Below are 10444 nucleotides of genomic sequence, written 5' to 3'. Positions count from 1 at the left end.
AAAAGACCACAGACAGTAAAATAAGGCTTGACTGATTATAAGAATCTACATCTGGAGAAACCTGAACCAGCCAGCAAATAGGCAACCATCACCCTCAATTTCTTCACTGAGAATTACAGGTTGACTTTTATATACAGTTACAACCTAACGCTAAGAATTACCTTGTAGTTGGTGGAGGAGGAGATCTTATGACACCCCAGGGAGGAAGAAACCTCATGATACAAGGGGAGGGTAGACTAGTCTTAGCTTAATAGAAGGCTATTTGACAGTGTTACTGATGACACATTTGAAAGGCTCTTAGTACTTTTCCAGTAAACCATTAAAGGATCTAACATTTTGATGACACTTGATACTGTCTTACAATGAAAGCTGAGTTCTTCACTTTTTTCCCCTCGTGAATATACAAACCACACATTTATAACTAGAGGATTCTTGATTTGCCTATGACAATCCTGATTTAAGTATTGCTCTAGAAAAATTATTAATAGTACCCCATCTCACATTCAAATATGTCCTGGTTTGGACAACATATTACATGGTCACCTTATGTGCCTATATATTCATTAGGCTATTAATATTCCTGTCCAGGAGTTAAAACTATTCTATCACTGAAAGATGAGGGACAGGGCATGATGGGAAATGAGGAAAATGGGTCTGGATTGGGTGGGGACAAGGGTTTCCTGTGACAAACCCTGCGTCTCCACGTAGCTGCTGGAGGCTTCATGTCTCAGTGGCTGTGGACGCAGCAGAGTGATGAAGGCCTGGGGGCACTTTTTCAGTTTAGCTTATAGATCTTATTCCATTAAACGTTGTAAGTCCACCAAATTTTACCATTTACTTTTAAGGGGACTTGGATCCCATTTATAAACTTTATTGAATACCTTACATTTTAAACTACACTTAAAATTCTATTTCCTTTTTAAGTACCTTTCCTGAGTACTAAATAATTATTACCAATCAAATAAATTAATCTCATAAATATAGTCAACTTAGAGATTTATTGGATGTTTTGCTGCTAAACAAACTTAGTACGATTTCAACTTAAAAGTCCTAAGTCTTAAGTGACACATTTTAAATTAGCTATGAGGAGCTCACTCTAAAATACCAAAATTTTTTTTTGCAAATACAAAAAATACCAAATATGTGCAGATTCTCTCTTAATACAAAAATATTAACACTATTGTTTTGGTTCTTTAAAATCTTTACTTTTGCAATTCTATACGTCTGCCAAGTCTAAGTTCTCACTGGGTTTTGGCTGCCATTCTTATCTTGATGGCAAGCTGGCTCTTGGAGGATTAGAGGAAGGGCTGCTTACTAGCCCCACTCAAGTGGCTCAAATCTCCAAAGTTATGTACCAAAATTTCACTTTGCCACTATCTGGTCCGTCTACAAAACTGCATCGTTATCAGTGCAAGATTTATACATGAGTTCTGGCCAAATGAATTCTGCCTCTAAAATTTTTTTGAATAAATTAGATCCTTTGTATTTTAAGATTTCCTTAAATTTTAACTTAAATTCTGTCCTTGTATAGCTTTCTTTTTTAAAAACAGTTTTAATTTTTTTAAACTTAATTTTCAAAAGTTTTTGATTTATGGAAAAATTAAAAGGTAGTACAGAGAGAGTTCCCACACACCCCATATCCAGTTTCCCCTATAATTAATATCTTATAATTAATGTTACATAAATATATAGAGATCTTATAATATATCTTATTATATATCTTATATATATCATAATGTAGTATAATGAATATCTTAGATTAATATGGTGTATTTGTTACAATTAATGAACCAATGTTGTTACAGCCTCATTAACTAAAATCCATACTTTATTCAGATGTCCTTAGCTTTTCCCTAATGTCCTTTTTGTGTTCCAGGATCCCATCTAGGATATCACAATACATTTATTTAGTCAGCATGTCTCCTTGGGCTCCTTTTGGCTGTGAGTTTCTCAGACTTTCCTTGTTTTTAATGACGCTGATAGTTTTGAGGAGTATTGGTCAGGTATTTCATAGAATGTCTCTCAATTGGGATTTATTTGATGTTTTTCTCAAAAAAAAAAAAAAAGAAAGAAAGAAAATGGTTAGGCTTGTGTTAATGGATTTTGGGGAGGAAGACCACAGAAGTAAAATGCCCTTTTTATCATATCACATTCAGGGTGTATACTATCAGCGACTTATCACCATTGATGTTGACCTTGATCACCTAGCTGAAGTCTGGTACAGCTTTTAAATTTACATCGTTCTCTTTTATGAGCTACAAGCTCCCTTTTTTGCAATATGCAATTTCCTTAAGCAACTGAATACATATACTATGCATTGTTGTACTAAATTTTGCAGATGTTTGCTAAATGACTCTCACAGTTAGGATTTTTTTTTATTCATTATCAGTTGTAAAATCTTTAATTTGTATATGGGAGATCAAGAAAATACCAGTATCTTAGAATGCCACATGGTTAACAAGAAATACATAAACACAGGTTTAATTTAAAATCCTCTTGAGGTTTTATCTAAAATCCTCTTGACTCATGGGTCAAAATTTAGGCATTTATATACATACACACACACACACACACAAACACGATATTTTTATAGTCACTCCATAACACCAACTTTTTTAATTTTTATAGTTTTTAGCTGTACACAAATACACTCAGGCTGTCATACTGTCTTTCCAATTTGAATGACAAAAATATGTTGCCTATTTTCCTCAAAATGCAAATTCTTCACATGTTTACTAGTAAAAGTAAACAATGATTCCTGAGACCCTGAGATTCCTGAACACGATTTTTCTTTCTACAGATCAACATTATGTGAATTATAGACCTCCAAATCCCTTTGGGGGGCAACAGATTCTTCACCTGTAAATCAAACATCGCCTCAAAGAAAAACAGTTGCTTACAGTTATGCATATTTAAATTTCCTAATCTATTCAGTGTTTCCTGCTCTATTAGAATTCTTGGTTTTGAACTATCCTCTGAAGTTTTGCTGTCTACGCTTACTTTGAAGGGAGTTGTTCCCTTTTGATCACTTCCGAAAGACATCAAGTTTCAACACACTGGAGGGGTTCTTTTCAGTAAACTAGTCTTCTCCTGAGGTTAGCCTTCGATCCCTTACTGACACGGGAGCCACTGCTTCTGGGGAACAATGTCTTTAGGGAAAGATCAGGTAATTTTGAGCCCCAAGGGAAGGGAGACTTCAGTGGCAGGGCTTCGAGGGCCTGTTTCTGTCTCACAGTTGTCCAACAGAAAAATGCCTGGTGTCCACAGAAGGAGAGATACGGAGTCACCATCAAGGGTGTTTTAGGACCAGACGCCACATGAGGGGGTTGCTAAGGTTTATTCAGACACTCTGTTTTCCAATGGCCAGGCTTTCATAAGTAAATTTATCCCAATGTGGTCTGGTGGACAGTCAGGGCTGTATCTTCTCAAAGTTGTGAGGGTTTGAGCTTGTGCTTTGGGAGCACTTCATAGTCTTTACTTGCTGTCCAGAAGATGGTTTCGTAATTTCTCCTGGGTATCTGTCTGAGAAGCTATGAAAGAATTTTGCCTTTTCTTTTGTAACTCTCATGTTTTCATAGCTATCACACCTTCGTCTGGCATCACGGTCACAGGAACTATCAAGATGAAATTGTAATTTTGGACATCTCTGCTCTGCCCATTCCATTTTTAAAACAAATTCAATGAATTGGGGTTCATTATGTTTTCAACATGATCTGAGCAGAGGTGGGGGCTCCCTTCCAAATCCTTGAGCTAAAATAACCCATTAAGTCAGTGTAACACAGTGGTTCTTAACCAGGGATGATTTTGTCCCCCACGAGACATTTGGCAATGTCTAGACACAATTTTTGGTTGTCAAAACTGGGAGACAGGGTGCTACTAGAATCTGGTGGGTAGAAGTCAGAGATGCTGCTTAACATCGTACAATGCATACAACAACCCCCCCCCACCACACACACACACACACAATAAAGAATTGTCCAACCCAGAATGTCAAAAGCACCATTGAGAACTCCTGGTTGGGTGAAAACAGGACCGTCAATCATTTTAAGAAATAATGTGGGAAAATTTTAAGAGGTGGGAAAGGTAACTCAGTTTTTGATGCCTACCTTATGTGGCAAATCTTTCTGAACTAAAAACACCCCAGAGATGGAGCTGAACCACAGCTTCCCCTGGCAACAGAGGGGAGGTAAGGGTGATGCCTGGAAAGTAAGATATCAATGGGTCCTACCATGTGTATGCTCAGGCCTCATCTGGCAATCCTCTGCCACCATCATCAAGGTCCATGTTGTGCCACATCCTGCCACAACTATGTTAAAATGTTGCAGGAAAATAAAAGACCACAGATGCAGAATTTAAAATTAAGTTTTGTTATTTACTGAGACGCTGCATGCAGGAAGGCAAAAGGTTAAGCTCTCACCAAGTGGCAACTTAATGACTGTCACATCTCAATTCCTTACCAATCAAAAGTATACACTTTCTTATATCCATGGGTGTAAACTAAGACCCTCTCCAGGAATTGCCTTATGGCCAGTAGAGGAGGGAAGACTTCTTAAGACCCAGGAAGGGGAAAGAAGACCTCATGACACTCAGTTGGGGAAGGGAGAGTGGACATTATGGTTATAAACAAAACTCAAAAAAAACTATTTGAAGGAGTAAAAAAATATACATCTGTAAAAGGTCACATTTTTCCAGTAAAATACTAAGGTTGTATCTTTTTTTCTCTTCTCAATTCAAATACTTTCCTTTGGGTGTAACAGGTATACAATAAAATGCATTTGGTGGTTTCCCATTCTGCATGTAAGGAGTTTGGGAGTCGGTACTCCATCCTAACAACAAGCAAAAAGCTGAATAGACTGACAAAGCAACTATGATTCTTGGGTCCTTAAGAGGACACAGGTCAAACTGCGGCCCCCAAGATTGAAGAGAGAGATAAATGAATAAAGCTGAAGGGATCATACTTCCCAATTTTAAAAGCTGCTATGAAGCAACAGTAATCAAAACAGTGCCATGCAGTACTAGCAGAAGGGTGGGCATATAGATTAATTGAATAGAATTGAGAATCCATAAAAAATACCCAAGTGTCTATTGGTCAACTAATTTTTTGACCAAGATGCCAAGATGATTTAATGGGGGAAAATAGTTTTTTGACAAATGGTATATGGACAACTGGATATCCACATGCAAATGAATAAAATTGGAACTTTACCTCACATCATATATAAAATTAATTCAAAATGGATCAAAGACTTACATGTGAAAGCTAAAACTATAAAACTCAGATAAAAAAAACATAGGGGTAAATCTTCAAGACTTTGGATTTGGCAATGAATTCATAGATAAGACAGAAAAACAAACAAACATGATCAACAAAAGAGAAAATAGATCCATTTGACTTTATCAAAATTAAAAACATTTGTGCTTCAAAGGACACTATCAGGAAAGTGAAGTGACAGCTCAGAATGGAGGAAAATATTTGCAAATCATAGATGTGATAAGGGATTTGTAATGACTTATGACTCAATAATAAAAAGATAAATAACTCAATTAAAAATGGGCAAAAGATCTGAATAGATCGTTTCTTTAAAGAAAGTATACAAATAGCCAATAAACACATGAAAAGAAGCTCAACATTTTCAGTCATTAGGAAGATGCAAATCAAAGCCACATTGAGATTTCACTTCACACACCCTAGGACGGTTATAATAAAAAAATCAGATAATAACAAGGGTTAGCAAGCACATGGAAAATTGGAACCCTCATACACTGTTGATGGGAATGTAAAATGGTGCAGCCAACTGCAAGGCCTGGCAACCAGCAAAGAACAGCTGTTGAGGCAGAGGGTCCTGGGAAAGTGAAGCCCCAAGCAATGACCTCCTTTGGAGAGTGAACGCCTTCAGTTCCCAGGCGGTCAGAGCAGCAGCTGTAAGTTTAAAATGCCAGGAGGGTATATCCTCCCCTGCCGGTCTTCAGATTGGCCTCCTCTTCTACCCTGTCTGCCTTGTTTGGCCTTTCTTTGCTCTCCCAAGTCCTGGATTCATGAGATGGCTCCTGACCACAGTACTACCCATAAAGACCTCCAGATGGCGCTTTAAGCCCATCAGTGGCTACCTTGGCTTAATGATGCCAAAACTGACCTAATTCAGGTGAACAGGTAAGACCCAAGAAAGGTAGATGGTCTAGGTTACCATGGCCTCAATCCCAGCCCCCAGAGCAGCTCAGAATTAGCTCAGCCTTGAGTATGAGGAACAGGCCATAACAGTCCTTCTCCTACCATGAGAACCCTGGGTAAATTGTTCCTTCCAAGGCTAATCTCAGGTTTGTCAACTTTAGCAAATAAAAATACAGAATGCTTTATTAAATTTGAATTTCAGATAACAAATAATTTTTAGTATTTGTAGTATAGATATGTCTCAAATATTGTCTGTGTCATACTAAAAAATTATTTGTTGGTTATCTGAAATTTAAATTTAACTCGACATCTTGTATTTATCTGGAAACTCTGGTTTAGATTTACTTACATGAGTTTTCCACCTTTTATTTAATGTATGTTGATGGAATATCTGCTAAGCATGTGTTACAAACTACAAAAATGAATCAAGTGCAGCTCCTGCATTTAGAGATTAGTGTGGGGAAAAGGCATATTGACAAAATAATTGTAGGACAGAAAATGTAGGAAGCATGGGATAATGGAAGAAGTTTGGATTTTGGTGTTGGCTTTAGGTTCAACCCCTGTTTCTGCTGTTCGCTAGCTGTGTGTTAACCTTGGGCAAGTGAGTTAACCTCTCTGGGCCTCTGCTGTTTATTGTGAAAATGGAAGTGATACCAACCTCAGGAAGTAACCAGAGAGGTCATAGGAAATGGTATGTATGTCATGCCTACCTGTAGCAGGAGCTGAATAAATGCTAGTTTCCCCTTTATAAGTAAGAAATACTGTGAAAGAGAGATAACTAAAAGCGCCACAGTAACAATGAACTTTATATCTGCTGTAAAAAGATCTCTACAAAGAATGTTAACACTTCACTCTTTAAATAACAATAATAGCTGATACTGTTTACTGAATGTCCACAACATGCCAGGCATTGTCCTAACCACCTGATAAACATGATCCATTTAGTCTTCGTATTAACTCTGAGGTTTTTAGTATTATTATCCTCACTTTACAGATGAAGAAACGGAGTTAAATAACTTGCTATAGAGCTAGTGAGTGACAGATTTAGTGTTTCAACTCAAGTTCATGTAGCTCCCTAATCCGTGCTCTTAACTTCTATCCAATGATACCTTTGCATGAATTGGCCCTGGACGTTTCAGGTGATGATGACTAGTCATTGTGGCATGATTTGTGCCCACTGAGCAGCAGGAAGAGCTGATGCTGCTGCAAAAGCTGAGAGAGGTGAAAGAGAAGAATCCTGGCGCCCTGAGGCCACCTCAGACTCATCCGGGTTAATCTAAGCCTTTGTCACCCACCCCATCATCATGGTGGGTGTCTTCCACAAAAAGCGGTGTAGCATCTTACAACCTAAGCCACTGGTCTAGAATTACTGTTCATTCTGGATATCATAGGGCATTACTGGTTACAGGGAGGTTGTCTTAAGACCTTTGCAAGTTCTACATTTGCATATTTGCTCCTATAGAATGCAACGGTACAATTGAGAAGGAAAATCAAGTGACTTCTTGACCCTAATGAGAGTTTTGGTTATTATTGATAGTTACCATTTGTTGGGCATTGACTGTGTGTCAGGCACTGCTAGGCATTTTTCACACATTATGTCAACCACCCACCAAAACAACAGATAAGAAAAACCAAGGTTCAATTTTACATATCCAGGAAGTATTGGACCCAATGCTTGTGCAGCTCCAGCAGGGTCGAGGGTTAGATTCACTCTCTAGATAAGGACTCATGTGCTTCAAGTTGTGTAATTAAAATTCATTCCTTAGCAAGATTACATACTGCTTACATGGATAACTTGTACGTTTTAAATCCACATCAAGGGTTTCGTCTACGTGGCAATCAGTCCTATTTGAATGCACTGTTCCACTTTTAGCTGGTTTCAAATGAATAATGAATATTGTTGGTAACAGTTACCAGCACAGCTCCTCCCTGCCTTCACCTCACACCAGGTAGGACAGTCCTGCATGTTCCATTTTAAAATCTAAACCTCCACTAGCCAGGGTTAACCCACTTTCTTATACTCCCTCCACCACCTGGCTTCCCAATCTCCCTGGGAACAGTGCAGGAAGGCCAGATTGTTTCTAACTTGCTTGGCTGTTTTTAGTCCCATGTGAGGTGCTAAGAATACAAAGGTAAATAAGATATGTTCTTAGAATGTGAAGACTTCTGGTGGGGAGAGATGTGAACAAGAATGGTGACACCAGGCAACGCGGAGCTATGATAAAGAATGTATTTGAGCTGGGCTAATAGTAAGAGGTCCTTTACTTGGGGCTTCAGGAACACCTGGAGGCCCCATGAAATTTTATACAAAACTGTCTCTATGAATATGTGTACATTTTTCTAAGGAGCGTATTCACAGATTCATTAGACTCTCAGAGGGTATCTAATTTTAAAAAAATGTTCAAAACTACTGCTCTAGGATTTTGGAATACATTTTGAAAACCACCATACTTTTCAGGGATGCTACTAGTTTTGTCAGCTTATTTCCATCTAGACTAATCAACACCATACTATTTCCTTTCATTTCTTCCACAGATAGGTTTTAATTGATAATATGAAGTAATAGTCAATGCTAATATATTGACATATTTTATTATCACCTTTAAGGATCTATTAAAAATCTGTTCTCCTCTGGAAAAAGAAAAGAAAAAGAATGTACTCGATAGCAAAGAGAACATGTCAACTGTCTGGGGGAGGTCCAGGCCATTGTCTGAGAGGTGATGACACTAAAACTGGTCTTGCAGAATGAGTAGGAGGTTGCCTAACGAAGAGAAAGGAGAGACTCCAAGCAGGGCAACCCTCAGAATGCAGACTCAACCACAAAACAGAACTGCTTACTCAGCCAACTGCAAGGGGCATGCTCTTTGTGGCTGACATATATAGCAAGAGCTAACCAGGTTGGGATGAGGGGCATAAAAGGAATGGAAGGTGAAGTGAAAATGGTTAATAGGGGCCAGATTGTAACAGAGCTTGTCCACCATGTGAAGGATGCTGAACTTTTATCCCTTAAGCCAGTGTGTCTCAAATTTTCCATAAAAGTACCCTAAAAGGCAGTGGATAGTACAGGCTTAGAGTTACCTTGAGTTCAAACTCTTTTTAAACATCTTGTCTTTGAAATCATGTGATTCTTGCATTCTACTTCATCATATATCTGTTTGTTTTTGTCATGCAGGGTCTCAGCTCCCGCTCCACACACAAGAACACAGAATATGGTGAGGCCAAAAAGGAACACCAATGGAGCCATGGATAGGGGGTTCATACCACTATATTCTCGCTGGCGACGGGGTTGGAGATACAGGAAGCAGGAGCCACACGATGCGCAATCCGCTGGCCGCTTTTCTGCCAACCAACAAACCCAATAGCGTAGACACAGCAGTTATATTAGTGGCAAATGGCTAACCGGTCACAGCGGCTGGCCATCTAATAACCGAGCCAGCACCTTTCCACATGAAGCCGAGACGCTGGAAACTGCTCTCTGGGACTCTGTCCCCACAGTTTTAATATTTTAAAATGTTGCTTTCCTGAATCTCTACATAAAGTTTAAACTTGAGGGGGTGGCCGGTTGGCTCAGTTGATTAGAGCATGGTGCTAATAACACCTAGGTTGCCAGTTCGATCCCTACATGGGCCAATTTTAAACCTGAGGAAGAAATAACTATTCTATAGCTTCTCCACTCTGTTTCCTTACATGAATCCCCTGTGCCCAGAAAGTCTCTTCAGCCAGTTTGAGAAAGACTGCCATAGGGCTTTAAGCATAGGAGTTATGTAATAGGATTTATCTTCTAGAAAGAGCCTTGGAGCAGTGGTGTTGAAGATGGGCAGAGGTGGGAGAGACTGGAGGCAGGTGGGAGGCTCTGCCATAATCCAAGAAAGAGACGATGAAGGTGATGGAGATGAAGAAGGGAAATAGTTCTGAAAGGCATTTAAAAGTGGAGTTGATCGTATTAGAAAACTTCTGGAATAGGGAGTTGGGGAGAATGTGAGGGTTAGCATCATCCTCAGGTTTTTCTTGGATAGTGATACTATTAACAATAATAGGGAATATAGAAAGAAATATAGAAATGGGGGGAAAGGTAAATAAGGTACACCCCACAGAGTGTGAGGTGCCTGTGGGACATGGGGTTGGAGCTATCTAGAGGGCAATTACATATACAGGTCTGACAGTTAGAAGAGCTGATTGGGATGGAGATACAGATCCAGAGGTCGTGAGAATAGATTAGGCCATTCAGAGTATATATAGAGGGAGGAGAGAGGAAAATGAGATACGGAGGTGCCC

Source organism: Rhinolophus hipposideros (assembly GCF_964194185.1).
Source record: "Rhinolophus hipposideros genome assembly, chromosome: 12".
NCBI lineage: Eukaryota > Metazoa > Chordata > Mammalia > Chiroptera > Rhinolophidae > Rhinolophus > Rhinolophus hipposideros.
Note: the sequence above shows the minus strand (reverse complement) of the source record.